This window comes from Poecilia formosa, unplaced genomic scaffold (genome assembly GCF_000485575.1).
Source record: "Poecilia formosa unplaced genomic scaffold, Poecilia_formosa-5.1.2 Scaffold551, whole genome shotgun sequence".
Classification (NCBI taxonomy): Eukaryota; Metazoa; Chordata; class Actinopteri; order Cyprinodontiformes; family Poeciliidae; genus Poecilia; species Poecilia formosa.
The window spans coordinates 98,104-114,307 of NW_006800490.1; the positions used below are offsets into that span (position 1 = coordinate 98,104).

General features: G+C 41.8%; 1 protein-coding gene across 2 annotated transcripts in view; it reads left to right on the forward strand.

The window, feature by feature from the left end:
- Nucleotides 1–11,497: 11,497 nt before the first annotated feature.
- LOC103129511 (leucine-rich repeat and fibronectin type-III domain-containing protein 4-like) overlaps nt 11,498–16,204 on the forward strand; it is a 50,978-nt gene continuing 46,271 nt past the window's right edge. Inside the window, exons 1-2 of one of the 2 annotated variants that reach the window (XM_007540656.2) lie at nt 11,498–12,301; nt 13,073–13,712. The gene's annotated coding sequence lies outside the window, so the exon portion shown is untranslated. The remainder of the gene's footprint in view (nt 12,302–13,072; nt 13,713–16,204) is intronic. The other variant, XM_016665163.1, reaches the window with a different exon arrangement.

The following is a 16,204-nucleotide window of genomic DNA, read 5'->3' on the forward strand; positions in this document are numbered from 1 at the left end:
GACAGAAAGGATTTCCTGTAGCAGTCTGTCTTACAGTGGCAACTGAAGGAACCTCTGACTGAAGACACCCTATCATGGAGAAGATGCTCAGGTTTGTCTGTAATGTTTTTAATTTTGCAAACCAGTTTTCTTCATCGCCTTTTTAAGTAAGCGGTTCACAGATTAACAGAATATATGAAGCATCTCCCTGCAAACATCGACGAGTTTTCTCCAGTAGCACAGTCTGCTCTGTCCCTTCTAGTCGACGCTTCACTGTTATGTCTCCAGCAGACTGCAGTACAGGGAAAACACCAAATTATTTATACTACATATACCATTTATTTACACTCCTTCACAGGTGATGGAAATAGAATCTGATTTATTCCTGTGTTTCTTGAACTCTACAATCATCTCCTTTGTTTTGTTTACATTGAAGATAAGATGATTGTTCCCACACTATGCCGGGAGGCAGTTTCCTTTTCTAAAGCTGAGAAATATATGTATGTATATTTTTTAAATATATATATATATAAAAAGCAGTATAGCAGCGGAAAGCTGTCAAAGACCCAATTTGGTCCTTAGCGGGCCACACAAAAGTTTTCCAAGGTGAAAGTAGTAATTGCATCGCTTGCAGCTCAGATATGAGTTTCACATGATGAGGATTTATTTGTCAAGTGAGCTGGAAGTTGGGATAAATGAGACTAAACAAACCGGCACCCTACCGAGGAGCTAATGCTGAGTTTGCATGGGCAAAAACAAAACAAAAAAGCAAACCCTGCTACTGATAAAATCACTGATACATCCTGACAACTGTCAGCAGAGTAAGTTGTAGTCCAGCACAGCAGTAGTGAACTGAACTGTAAAGTCTTTTCTACCCATCATCACTCTCGCACTGCCCTCAAGTAATTTTCCTCTACAAAGTTGCTTCAAGAAAAGACTCCTCAAACCGTGGAAGAAGTCCAATATGTCATTCATTTGGCTCTGACACAAGGGAAAAAAATAAGCTGCTGCTGCACCTAAATGTCACAGATAAAAGCACAGCAGGTGTGTGGAAGGAGAAAGCTGTTACTGATTCAAATTGATCAGGAGATTGTGGATGCCAGCACACATTTTTTACTGAAAGAAGGCCATGTGAAAAGTATAAACCATGGAAAAATAAGCATTTTAACCGAGAGTCTTCATGCTTTTCCATAACGCAGACAATAATCCACCTCCAAAACCTCCAGCTCCGAGTTACTTTAAGTATTTTGTTATGTTCCTGGAAGCAAAGATTAATCTTTGCTCCAGCAATTACCGCTTCACATATGTTGAACATTTTGTATCAAAGTTGTGCCTCCAAAACTGCTCATAGCATCAGATAAATGTTGTCTAAAATGTCTCATCTGCTTTGAAAAACAGCAACTGTCAGATGTTAATTATTTATGTTGGCACAGTCACAATTTGTAGCATTTCTGGCACTGAAAATGACAAATATGCCCTTTAAATTTGTGTTTTTGCACACTGAAACCTACGATTACTCAGTGTGACATGTTTGTGGTCGTCATATTTAGCCAACATTTCTCAAACTTCTGACTCATACCAACAGGTGCATTCACAGAGATGTGCACACTTCATTTCGAAGAGGCTAACACCGGGTCGTTCAGTTTAGCAACGGACATTTCACGGCATTTTTCAACCTCCTCCTCCAAAATGCAGACAGCATCGTCTTTAAAACAACAAAATAAAAACACCTAAAACATAAAAAAATAACCTGGATTCTTTACGCATAACTGCAGAAGCCACGTTTCAACAGATTTAGACACTCAGTTGGATCTGCCACTCGATTTTCAGATTAGGACCCTGTTGGGGTCACACCATTTGCTGCAGGACTCTTTGCTCTCGTTAAAGATTTGCAGAGCTCCATGTGTGCATGTTTCAGGCTTTCGCTGTACAAAGGAATAATTTGAGGACCGACTTAGCGCTTTAATGCTGCCGCGTGGTGCATTAACTGTTCAAAAGGATTTAAAATCTTCATTTTAGGGAGAAAATATGGAAAAGATGCAGAGAGGCATCTTACTTTTCCCCACACATGTGTTTGTGTAAACTTCTCAGAGCAAATCTTTATACTTTCAGTCAAAAATAGCCAGAAAGGACACAGCTACAGCCAGATGTACCTTTCAAGTCAAAGACCCATCAGTGGCAAATAACTTTCTGAAGGGGCTGAGAGGGGATGAGGGTGCTGGGGAAGTTTCTGATGATCCAATTGGCTGCTTGATATTTTTCAGAGAGGATGTGAAAGAGATGACAGATTACAGTTTCTGATTGCGGTCGGGTCGAACTGTACAAGGTGGTGGAGCAGCAATGTTCTGAACCAATTTAAAAACCACTGCAACTCCGCTTTAATGTCGTCTGTGCTAATCATCTTTGAATATAGGCACCGTGAAACACATTCATCACGGGTGAATGGGTTGAAATGTTGCGTCCGCAAACAAAAGCACCAATTACTCCTGTTTTATAATGAAAAGGAAGCTCAAATAATCCACTGTGGAGGAGTTTAAACTGGGAGAGCAATGAAACTAAATGCCGGGGGTATGAATTTGCATTTATTTAATGTTTCTTGTGCGTTTCTTCCAAAAACTGAGCTGCTTACAGTATGTAGATTATGTCCCCCGAGTCCAAATGCGATTAAACACAAGTCAGACCAACACAGCATTATTCCCAGATTGTTTCAAAGAGGAGGGTCCTGCCTCCTTTCTTGCATGTTTAGCTGATTTTATGAATGCAGTTTAAACTTCGGACTGTAAACATCGACATTCAACAGGAGTAGTTGGGTTTTAATGTTGTCTACAAATGAGGGATATTATGTGAAATTGACTTTCAGCGTTTATATCATGTTTTAATGTTGCTCCCTCTGCTGCTTTGATTCTTTCGTGCGTCTTCAAGGAATCCTTTAAAGTTTTCCTATTTGAAGTTAGGCCTAAAAACTAAAACTCCTGAGAATCAGAAGTTTTACGTTTTTCACTTAAATAAGATTAGCATGTCTTTAAAATCAATAGACATCAAAAATACATGTTTATATATTTTGGTTCTTTGGAATAAAAAGACCAAACTGTTGTGCAGAGATTAAATCAACTCTCCAGAAATCATGGCATTTTTATCATTTATATATTTTGGTGATGGATCAATTACAACTCATCCTTAATCGCCCTCACTAAGACTTACTCACATTTTTATTCGAAAAAAAAGATGCAACTGTGATAACTTTGGGTTTTCTAAAATAGATGCTCTTTTCATACAATCAAGCTCGTAAAGTCTGAAACTTTGGAAGAGACTTTTGCAAGTGATATGCTTGTAAACGATTCGTTATGTTTGTTTTGCTCTTACGTCATCAGTTCTCCTTCCTCTGGTTTGCTGAGCTGAAGATCAGCACCTCCCATTTACCCAAAGCTGCTCCTTAAAGCTGCAGTTCAGAGCTGAGGAAGCACCATGAAGAAGCCAGTGGAGCGCTGGAGAAGGAGGAGCTTCTTAAAGAGACAGAGCCCCAATTTCACGGCATCAAACTGTCATGTTTGATATGTACTGCATTTTCAAAACAACTGAAAGTAACTTACTTACTTGATTGTGCTACAAAATCAAGTAAGTAAGTTACCTTACTAAGAGTTTGAACTATTTCTACCCCGAAATGTCTGATTTGGCTCTGCAGTGAAACTCAGGGAAGATGAAAAACTACGCCGCCGTCGTTTCTTGAAAACCTAAGAGCAGTAAAAAATGTTTACCACCCTGCTGCTATAAAACTCTGCGCTTGTTTCTGAGTAAATCCAAGAAGTGGCAGCTTAGCAACCTGACTCGACCCTGGTTTCGGAGAGATCCACCGATGAGCAACATAAATACTCGTCACTGACATGTTCCAGGTTGATTGACACAACCAGAGAGGTCACCATTACATCAATTTAGGAATAAGTACATTGATCGGCTGTGTTCTGGGTCAGCAGGCCGGCTCCCCAGCCGACGCTCACTTTGCAGGCTAATTTGGCCAGAATGAAGTCGAACAGGTCCGTCCTCCTCCTGATTAAGTGCGGCTTTGCTTTAAAGATCCTGCCAGTCTCACTGCTCAGCTGTCACTGCTACAGAGAAAACACCCCCCGCTCCTCCTGTCTGCTTCACTTCAACTGGATTTATCTGCGGGTCAGAAGCTGGACAGGACATCTCTGAACTTCTCCCTCAAGATTTCCAGTAAGAAAAAGTTTCAGCCGACCAACTGCGGGTCGCCCTGAATAAGCTCACATCTTCATCAATCATCCATCAGGAGGGAGGTCACTCTTTTCCCCTCCTTCTCCAAGGTCATCTACTGACGGCAACACTACTAAAACTTTAACTGTGAATCAACAAAGGAAGAAAACGGAGCGCTGTAAACAACATGCGGCTATCAAACCTCTCCTTGGCTGACCTTGCTTTGAAGGAGAGTAAAAAATACGTTGATTGAAGTGCAGAAAAAATAATGGCGGCAAAGATGGAGACAAAAATATCTGATCAGAGAAACCAGGAGTATAAACATCCATGTCGATGCCTTGGAACGTTACTGAGGAGCTAAATTCAAATTAAAAAGTGAAACATTACATAAAATGTTAACACAGTCACACATTTTAAACCTTTTTGTTTATTTACATCTGTTAAAATATCCATTTATTTTTCAGAAACTAAGGATACAACATCAGTCCCATAAAAATATATCAGTTTTTATCCATGTCAACCAATTAAATGCATTTCCACCATCATGTGGCTGAGGTGAGGTGATCAGGAAGATCAGGCTGTTTTAATAATAGCTCACCTGCATTGTTGGTTATCAAGTCTCAGGGCGGTTTAATAATCAATCAAGTCATTAGGACTTTGGTACTTTTGGGCTTTTCAAAGTGTGTGGCATGACCCCCATGTGCAACAAGAGGGGAAAAACAGAAAAAATTAACTGTGGACAACTTCAGCAAACCTTTGGCAAAGACAAAATGTACTTTTCTATCCCGCGTTACGATGAGGAAGGTGATAGAGTCTGGTCCGAGAAATATAAGAATAAAAGCACGAGGAAGTATGAGCTTGATTATTTAACCCTCTGACGCCAAAGTTTCAAATCTCTGCCTGGATATTTTTTCTTATTAAGCAAAATAAGCCCAGTGAGTAAATATTTTTACCCATTTCTCCATAACAACTGGAACTTTAAAAATCTAGCACAATTTACCGTCTATTAAAAGAGAGTTTCATCAGATTAAACCTAAGAAAAACGCACTCCCTGCAGCGGCGGGAGTGAAATAACCGTAATAACCCGATATTGGCTGGATATTGGCAACGTCTCCACTGGAATTTTTCAGATAGTGCAAAGTGTGGCAGAATTATGGTAATACTGCAAATTTGGCTTGTAAAACGGTGTCATCACCGACATGTTTGTCAAAGTTTGGATTCTGATGGGACGGATCTGAAGACGCTGCACTTCCAAACTGCTCCCTCCTAGCTAATGACGCTACGCGACCGTTTTCACTCCGACATCATATCGAGACCAAACACTCAGGGTGGATGATGAAGCCTCTGGAGTTTTGTTTTATATTTGACAGGAGCTGCAATCACAGCAGGAAGCAGTTCACATTTTTAGCATTTTAAGTGACAAACTGAACACACAGCTCTGGAATAATAAGAGCCCAGTGGACTGAACCCCACTGAAAACCTCCCGCTTATTCCACCAAGTATTGATTTCTGAACTCTTCCTGAGTTAAAAAGGGTTGAAGTAACAATTTAACTGGAGTGAAAATACTAAATTTGTGCTTGGAATTTCGGAGACATGTTGTCAGCAGTTCATAGAATAAAAGAACAATTTCACTCAAACATATAAAAAAAGAAATCAGAGAAACTGATCACTTTAGGTGGTCTCTTAATTTTTCCAGAGCTGCATGTGCTGCTTTGCGTAGCTAAACAAAATCAACCACGCAAGATCAGAAACGGAAACAAACTTTACAGAAATATTAGTAATAATGTCGCCGTTTGTTTCAGATATCTCCTACACTTTAAAAACCCCTGCTGTAAAATAACAGGGGTTTTTAATCCTACTCTTTCCTTCCACTAAACTTCCATCATTACATCCAAACAACTCGTTGAGTAAATGACCTCCTGTCACTCTTTGTGAAGGTCGTCGGCGAATGGAAGAGAGTCGAGTCAGCAGCCATAATGGTGAAGGTCAACAGAAGTAAACAGGAGGGGTCATGAGTAACAGGAAACCTTAGTGAAAACGGAGCTGCATCCAGTGCAACCAAATCTCCACTAATGACTTCTTTCCCTCCCATTATCATCTCTCTGATGTTTCATCGCCGCTCTGATGTCGTCAGCACACCAAACGTCACGTGCGAACAGCGGAAACGACTTAATTCCTACATCCGACAGCCAGCTCTGATGTTACAGGTTCTGCTTCAGTAATGTGACACAGCAACACACCAGCAACCAGAAACGCTTCCCATTAAATGGCCATTTCCAGCAGCTATCGACATGGCGGGGAAAATCAACCACCGTTTGAAGTGCTATCGCCTGCGCTTTTTCTCGCCCATCTCTTTCCTATCACTCCATCCTTTGCTTCACCAACCTTCCTCCTTCCCCCCCACTTATCTTCTTCATGGCCTGTAGGGATGCTTGGCCTCTCTTCTCTACCTCTGCCCTCACAAGTTGGCACTTATGCGTTCGCTCCCCTAATCGTCCTCTGCTCACACTCGCATCCTGGTCTGACCCACGCTTGCTTAAGGCACTTTAGCTTCCTGTCGTCATACCAGCTGACTCTTTATTTCTTCTCATCTCTCCATCAGCGGCAGAAGGAAAGCTGCCGCTTCATAGTGCAACAACACCCTTTATAAGATGTGAAAAAAAAACCTTATTTTTATCAGTGCTTGCATGCAACTTTTATGCAAAGGCGCGCTGTAATCATTTATGCATTGAATGATAAGGCCTTCAACCCTGCGTGTGGTTTAAACATTTATATTGCTTCCTTCACACAGCAGCCTGCATGTTGGTGAAAGTTAAAGTCTGCCATATCTGAACTTATCGCTTCAGGTCTTTTAATTATTTAAACAACTACTTGTTTCTCTTTCTGGAAGCAATTAAGGGTTAATTATGCATGCATTCCTCAAAGGGACTGCCCAAAACTGCATCGTTATCCCTATTTGTATAATTAACTGCCTGAATTTACCCCCAGCTAAAGTCGAGATCAGAATACTTGGCACCTCTAAATTGAATGGACTGAATTTAACTATAGAGAGATGTAAAAACATTATTTTCTTTTATAATCAGGATATTTAAATAACAAAAGCAGGGAAGGAAGAAACAACCAAAAACAATGCCTGACCAAAAAACAACAAAAGATCACACAATGCAATACTTTGTCCATTTCTATTCACAGTATCCATTGTGGCTTCTGCAGTGTCACAGGATTTATTTCCATCTAGTGTTGCATAAATTTTGCACCAAAATCTCTTAAAAAACGACAAAATAGAGAAAAAAAATACAAAAGAAGTGTTTCATATTACACAATATTGATAATTATTGATTAGATTTTTGTTTAAATATCTCAAAATAATGCCAAACTGATAGCGTGACATTTTTTCTTTTATCCACACTTTTCACTCCTCTGCGTTTTTTTTTTATTTTTAAGCAGCAATGAGGCAAAGTGGTGAAACCTTAAGCTGCTGCTGCGCCAGCTACTCAGCAGGCTGTTGCTAGGTAACCACAACTTACTACACAGTCTGTTGCTAGGTAACCACAACTTACTAAACAGTCTGTTGCTAGGTAACCAAAGAGTGACAGAGTTAGTTGTTGCCACCAACCTAGCTTAGATGGCCAAGAGGTTGAGCAGCTGAAGCCTTTCCTCTGCCTACATCCCCCAGAATGCTGTGCGGTTCTGGATCGTAACTCAGTGAAGTTACAGATATCTATTTATACCGATTACGCGTCTCTCACCACATATTCATTGTTGCCGATTTATTGTGTAGACCTAAGATATCGTATTGATGACAGGAGAGACAGACGGTTGTGCAAAGAAACATCGGAAAACTTCCCAATGAGGTCTGAACTCTGGAGGTTGATCCATGTGTGAGAATGATGCCTAATCCTCTAATTAAGAATGCACGATATTATCTGCATGGTATTGTATCGTATCGGCCGATTTTAGTTTGACCATTCCATCAAAATAACTCACCGAAATAAAAGACGTTTTTATTTGACAAGCCAGTGACAATGATACCTGCACAACGTCAAATCTGCACTGTTTGAGTGTTGTCATTGTATTGGAGAGCAAATGTCATGAGTAAATTTGACATTAAACATAATGCTAGTTGAAAGTGTTGCATAATTTTCATCCTCCTTTTCAGCTTTTGCGTTTGGTAGCAGGCTAATTTGACAAAGATGATGCAGTATTTTAATCCACAGTAGAGAAATACGGTTTCAGTAAGTAGGTAAAGGAAAAAAAAACATCAGTATCGGTATCGGTTATTGGACAAATGGGTTTTTAGTATATCGGCATATCAGATATCAACCAAAAGTCCAATATGGTGCATCCCTACCTCTAGTGAACCAGTCTTTCACAATTCTAGCCCAACAAAGGTTCCTGGAGTGTCCCCATGTCATAATCCATTGATGCAATAACCTGGTCGTTTTAATGACCTCAAAGGTCAAAGTTCGACCTGACAAACTGCAACCACCAGATCATAACACCGACCCCACATTAGACAGGGGGTGCAACATCATCTGCCTCTCTTCTTCCCCAATGCACCATCCTCCTGGAAGAGGGTCGATCTGGATTCATCTGATCACATGACCCTTCTCCGTCGCTCTGAAGTCCAGTCTTTATGCTCCCTTGCACATTGTAGCCTTTTTCTCCAGTTAGCGTCAATGATTAGTGGTTTTCTTAAGGCTACCCAGCTGTTCAGTCTCTCACACTGTGTGGGAACGCTCTAACTTTCACTGCTGAAAACAGCCTCCAGTTCTACTGTTTATTTGAAGATAGCATTTCCTCCTCAAAGACAAAGTTTCCCCAATTTCCTTCCAGTTTATAATCATTCATTGGACAGTTCCCAACCAAGTTCTAGCCGATTCTGCATCTCTTTAGATGTTTTCCCTTCTTAAACACACCAACACCGTTTCCACAAACGCAGGACGGTCCTTTCCACATGGTTGCTTAATGAAAAGCTAATCATTGCATTATCCTGACAGCTGGAAGACAGTAGTCAATGCAGTAATTATCCAATAGGAAGCTTGACCCTTTTTTTTGGACCATATCGTATTTTGTGGCATGACAGCAGAGGAACTTTCTGTCAGGATCCCTCAGGAGGAACGTTTTGCTGACTAGTGGGATGCTTGTTTCCTCTAGGACCAAAACTCATATGGGCAGAAGATAATGGGTGTTGTGGAGCATTAAAAAATCTCATTAAAACTAATCACAATGGCTCTGAATCAAAAACAGTAAAACACCTCAATCCTGCAACACACTGCTGCATTATTCATGTGTAAATAAAAAACAAGGTCAACTCAGGGCGCAGAAATCAGATAAAGCTGACAACATAAAAGCATTGATTGTGGGGAAAATATGAAAAACAAAGATATATCACCTATCAATAACAGAGGAGCAAAATAAGACAAATTCCCACAAACTTTCTAAGATATGTGACTCAGGGTTTGGAGTTAAATGTTCTGGGACAAAAGAGCACAGAAGCTCAGGAAGTGAAGCAGATCTTCATCCTGCGGGGTCCCTGGTGGGGAAGTTATTTAATCTATCCAAAGGAACAAATTAAATCAGCAGATTACCATTTGAAATTTAAATGTGCTGCAAAGAGTTGAGGAACCTTGGTTTGAAACAAAGGTCTTGAATCTTTTCAGCAGGATTAGAACCCAAAGCTCAAAAAAATGATAGAAATTTACCTGTTCAAAAGTGAAACAAAGAAACTTTCAGTGCCAGAGCAGCTATCTTCACTTCAATCCATCCAGCTGAAAAGTTCAAGGTTCCCAAATAGTTATATCAATATTTAATGCTTTTGAAAGTTTTACAGTTTGTAGTCCTTTAAAGAGCTTTTTATTTTTGTGGATCAATGTGAATTCATACCAGACTTTTCTGCATTTACTTGACTTTAAAAGTTTTAAAAAGCTGGCAAGACAGATCATTTGTAACATTTACAGGAAGTTAGTGAAGATCTCATGAGGTAAATGGTAAATTTATTCAATTAGGAGTTTTTTTTTCTGAATTCAAAGATACTCAGTTCAACCGATGTTAGCTTAGTGAACTGACCACAATCTGAGGAAATAATTTACTTCATTTCAGACGTGTTTGACTTGTTCCCATGATAATACTGAACACATTCGTTTATTTTCATGCGTTTCAAACACTGAAACTGTTTCAAACAGTAAATACTTTTGCTCCAAAACTCCTTCAAGCACCAATGAGCCTGGAAGCCAAGCAAGTCAAATTCCTTTCTGATTCTGCTCTGTCAATAGAATAATGAAGACGACAACTATCCTCGAATTCTTCAACTTAGGATGCAACCAGGTGGTCCAACAGGACAAAAACACTTCACAGGTGGTTCTGGATAAGATAAGAGAGATGCTTCAAAGAACCGTCTGCACCAGGAACCCGACCAAATTAATGAACTCGTGCTTCCATCAAATGAGACAAGAATGAGGATAGAAGCGTGTAGGCGACTGGATAAAGTCTGTTACTGACATGAAACTTGATAAAGGACATGCAGCTGAATATTAGCGGGGATGTATATTTATACCTGAGCCACAATTATGACCAGGTGTGAATAAAAATAATCCACGATAAACCTCTTATACAGTAGATTCCTGGTATTCAAGGCAGTTAAAGACAAAAAAGTATCACTACTTTATCGCCGCTGTTGGGGGTTCAGCCAATCAGCTCCAAAGAAAATAAATGGCACAACATGATTGGCTGCTTTGCAAACGTCAGCCAGTATCATGTCAGGCAGCATGGCACCGAGTGAATCCAAAGCTGAACTTTCGTTCAAATATTTTAAATACTCTTTAGAAAAATCTCACAAATCTTCTGCCAATAATCAAGATTCCTCAAATACATGAATCTGCAAATAGGAAAGGGTCCACTGTACCTTTCTTCATGTTTTTTTTTTTAATCAGTGAAGTTTTTTATTTTTAGCCGTTCATAATGTTCTGACCAAAGCTGTAAATCTGCCTGTTGAGTCTTTAGACGTTTCATCTTTATAATTTTTTTGTCTAAAACCATGAAAAGTTGTCATGTAAAATGCTTAAATGCACGCTGAAGCTTGTAATTAATGTAAATCCAACCTGTTTCTGCAGTGAAAAGTCGACATTTTTCCTTCTTTGTGTCACTTTTACAGTCCTGCATCGTTTGTGTCTCACACGACGCCGAGCTCCAATCTCACGTTAAAGGAAAAATGTTAATCTTATTTTACGCAAACACATCTTAATTTTGACATTTATTAATTAAAAGCAAAAAAAAAACGATTGTAATTGTGGAATAAATTATCCCAGTAATGTGATTTGCTCCTCTGCTGCGCAGTCTGTTACTCAGAGCTTCATTTTCTCCTCCTCTGTGTCCAGTTCTTCCTCTCACCTAATCTCTCCTCTTCTTCATGATTCTCTCTGTTTTCTTGCACCCTCCCCTCCCTCCCCTCCCTCCATCGCCTCGTCCCAGCATCCCTCATCCTCCTGATCTTCATGCCTCCCTCTCTTGTGCATTCCTTCAGCTTGGTGCGGCGGAGACGGATCTCAAATGCCTTTTTCTGCTCCGACTTGGGAATGACGCTCTTCTTCACCACATGAGGATGAAGTCAATCAACAATACGAAGGAAAAACCAAGAGGACAGGAAGACGGATGAAATTATAATGAGGAAGAGTAGGATGAAGTTTTGAAAAAAAAAACCTGGAGAGAGAGAGACAGAGAGTGAGCGGAGGTTTGTGATTCGCCTGCATCCCTGTTATTCTCTCTCTCCGTTCTTCGTCCCTCCTTCATTCAGTACCTGTTCAGTGGGATTAACATGACTTAAAATTCAATCAGCCCACAGCCTGACGGAAGAGCGTCAGTGCAGGCAGACAGAGCGCTGCTGCAGCTGTCGAGACCGACTGAGGGGAGAGAGCAGCGAGGAGGAGGAGGAGGAGGGGTGTTGGGATAGACAGAGAGAGATAGAGAGAGGGAAAAACCGAAGGAGAGGGGGGGAGAGAGAGAGAGAGAGAGAGAGATGGGTGTTTTTCTGCGGAGCTGAGATAGAGCGAGAGCCACGGAGACGGAGAGATGTGACTGCTCCAGGAGTCGCGGTGGAATGATCCGGAAAACAAGGTTAGTAATTCCACCTTTTCATCACAGAACGCCGGGCAGAGCCTGTCGGACGGGGACAGAGGGACGACGCTATCGCTTAAATAGCTAAATTGGAATTGCCAAGGAGGAAAGTAAGCAAGTGGGGAAACAAATGCATCCCAGATTCCTCAGTTTGGAGCAGAGAAACCGCACGGATGTAACACACTTTGCACAGACGAGATTTTTTTTTTAACAGAGTTGGCTTTTGGAGATTGATTGACAGGCAAACAGAGAGGGGGGGAGGGTGTGGGGGAGTTTTGAACTGTCTGACATTCATGAAGCTGATCAATAGCTCAGTTGTTTCATTAAGCTGTGTGAGTCCGTGTGTGTCTGCGTGTGAGTGTGTGTGTGTGCTGACAGGGAGGAAGAGGCAGAGTGTGTGCAAGAGTATCACTGCATGACTACTTACTGAATGTGGTGGCAGCGACTGTGGAGGTGTGTGAAAGTGCTGCACGACCACGCGTGTGCGTGCACGAGTGCATTTGTGCAGCAATAAGCCAATGCAGCCCGCTGAGGAGCGTTAAGAGGGTCTCGCAGCTATTGATTGTTTCTGACAGACAGGTGAAAGGGAGTGAGAGGAAGGAGAGGCGAGGAAGAGGAGGAGGTGTGGCGGGGGTTAGGGAGGGTGAGGTTGAGTTGCATCCTTTGGGATGAGAGAGGGGAGATGGACAGGAGGGGGAAGTTAGGGTGAAAGATGCTACTGCACGTCTCGCGTTCAGCATTTTCACACTGTCCACGCGTCTTTTGTTTCAGATTTCTAACGATACGTCCGTCTCGACAATCCCGCTTCACTCAATTTCCACCCAAGGTCACGAGAAACGACTAATTCAGAGTCGGAGAGTAAATGTGCATCACGCCGAGCGGGCAGGGGATCAGAGCTGGAAGTGGAGGGGATGAAAGATAAAAGACGAAGAATGAACAGGAATGAAAACCAGGAGGGAAGGAGCAAAGTTGAGCACGGCCAGGAGGAAATCGCATCAAGACGCCACAAATCGGATTTTTAGCAAAGTGGATTCTTGGATCTCTCTTCACATTTTTGGAATACGCCGCCGGGACCGAGAAAGCCAATCGGGATTTTCCAGGTTTTTCTCAGTCTATAAAAGCCTAAGCGGATATCGTGGGATTGGGATTTCTTCAACTCTCTGGTTTCAAGAGGTTGACCTACATCAGCCTTTTCCCTTTTTGCTGTGCGGAGGAGTGAGTGGGACAGGTTTCACCAGTAAAAACACAACCCACCCAGCCCTGGGCTGGCCTCGTATCAGCACAAACACCTGAGGCGAGATCTGCGCTCAACACCGACACACATCCTCATCCACACACACAAAACACACAGACCTAAACCTGGATAACATGTGGAGCTGATTTGGATTACAGAGGCGCACAGACGGAAAAGGTAACGTCAACGGAGCGTCACACACACACAACCTGAAAAAAAGATTCATGCTCTTACACATTTTGTTTTGGATTTCATAACATTGACCAACATGACATGGTAAATAATTGTGAAATGGAAGAAAAAAGTATAAATCAAATAACTCTGGCATGCACTTGTGTCCAGCTCCATTTACTCTGATGACCCTAAATAAAATCTAGTGGAAAAACGTAACATCAGAAGTCTCCTTATTAAGAAATAGTCATATAATGTGTAATTTAATCTCAGTATGCAAACATCAGAGGTTTGTTAGAGAACATTTGGAAACAAACAGCATCATGTAGACCAAGGAACTGGTCTACATGAAGGTTTAGATTATAAAGTCCACTTCTCAATCAGAAAACAAGATGTGAAGATGTGTTCATGGCATGAGAACTGGAGAACATTGATTGGGAATGCAGCCAAGAGGGAGTGGAGGAGGTGCAGAGAGCCACAGCTCAGGTGGGAGAATCGGTTGACATGACAACTTCAAGGCTAGACTCTCGCAGCTGGGGAACGTGACCCAAATACGGCTTTTTCACCTGCCTGAACAGCACAACGTAAAAAATAAAAACATGTGGTACTAAATCAGCAACTGTTTTCAAGAGCCTGCAGTCAAATTGCATTAGATCCGCCTTGTGTCGTTGGACATAAGTGTGCTCCAGGAGGAGAAGCAGTAAATCTGTACATAAACAATGGTTGAAGCTTTCTTCTTTTTATTAGCTTCCTTCATCTTGTGATAATCCTGTCGGCTCCCATTGCTCAACAATCAACTTCTTCTGTAAAAGCGGGTCGCTTTGGGATCGTAAACTATCCACACATAAGTCTGACTGAACTGATAGTATGAACGATCAAGTACAAAAAAGAAAAGGAAATCAGAAATGAGCATCAAGACCTGCAGTGTGAATGCAGGTCTTGATGGAAATCGGAAGGGGGCCATTTTGGGCATTATGTAAAACACAATTATGTGTTTCACATGTCCCTGTGGTGAAACTTGGTAGTGGCAGCATCATGCTGTTTTGACTGCCAATAGAAAACGATTCTAAACAGGCGGCCAAAGCGACAATGGCTTGAATTAGTCGTGTATTAGGACAGCCTAGTCAAATCCAGACTTAAATCCAAGCAAGAATCTCAGACAACACTTGGAGATTGAGGTTCTCGGTTGCTTTTTGTCCAATCTGACAGAACTGAACAGTTTCAGTCTCCAGATGAGCAAAGCTGGTAGTAACACACCATAAACACACACTCGGCTCCAACTGCAGCCATGGGAGGTCGTCACTGTGCATCGCCGTCTTTCCCCTTCACATTTATGTGCTGCTTTGTTTATAAAATCCTAATAAAACACATTCTAGTTCATGGTGCCAAAGTCTAGGGGTGTGCACACTTCTGCCAGGCCCTGCAGAAAGACTGAGCACATGTTGGTCCAGCAGATTCAAATCTATATCTGCATGGTTAGTCCTTGTGTGCTGAATCATTAAGTGCATGAATGTGGTGGGCACAGTGGCAGGGGAACCGCTCCGTCTCTCGCACAAACACACTCAGGGACTGTGAATAATGAACAGATGTGCATTTGTAGCAGAAGCATAGGAGGCAAACGGAGTGCATGCAGACTGAAGGACGCAGTTTCAAATCTCACATATGGCACAGATGACTGTAAGCTTTCATCACTCCGCCGCGGCTCTGACACCCCTCTTTCTTACCCCACGCCACGCTAACACTCAGCTGTGTGTCAGCCAGCTGTCCTGTATCGGATTACTCAATAGGCGCGCCTCAGAGTGGCTTTCATCACCTAGGCCTTTATGTAATCTCACCTGGCGCCTTGCATGTATGAAGGCAGCATGGAGGGATGCGGGGCAGAGGACCGTTTGTTGTCCCTTCATTTGAGGCTCTTTACGTAAGCCGCGTCTGCTCACAAACACAAGCAGATTTGGCACACTGACACATGAGATCAGGCTGACTGGATCGGGAGGAGGATAAGCGGGCGATGAGAAAGAAACAGATAGGGAGGAGGGGGGCGGGTTGACATGGGAGTGAGGGTTAAGATTGGGTTGATGAAAGGATGGCAGGGGAGGAGTGAGATTTAGTGAATGAGATGCAATTTAATGGAAGAAACAGAGGGAAAAAGGGAAGATTAGGACAAGAGGAGTAGACGGGATGAAAAGCTATCGCCAAGGGATGGATGGCAACAGATCTGGGTGGCTTCAGAGGAAAAACAAACGTAAATAGGCTTTAATGTAAAAATAAAGCTTAAAGGGATAAAATAAAGGACAAACTGAGGTCTGTCCATCACGCCATTGGATAGATTTAGTTCTAGATGAGCTCAAAGTCTGTTAGAAACCACCAACACAGTTGGAAACTAATGACAACAGTTAGAAACCAAACTGTTAGAAACCAACAACAGTTAGAAACCAACAACAACAGTTAGAAACCAACAACAACAGTTAGAAACCAACAACAGTTAGAAACCAACAACA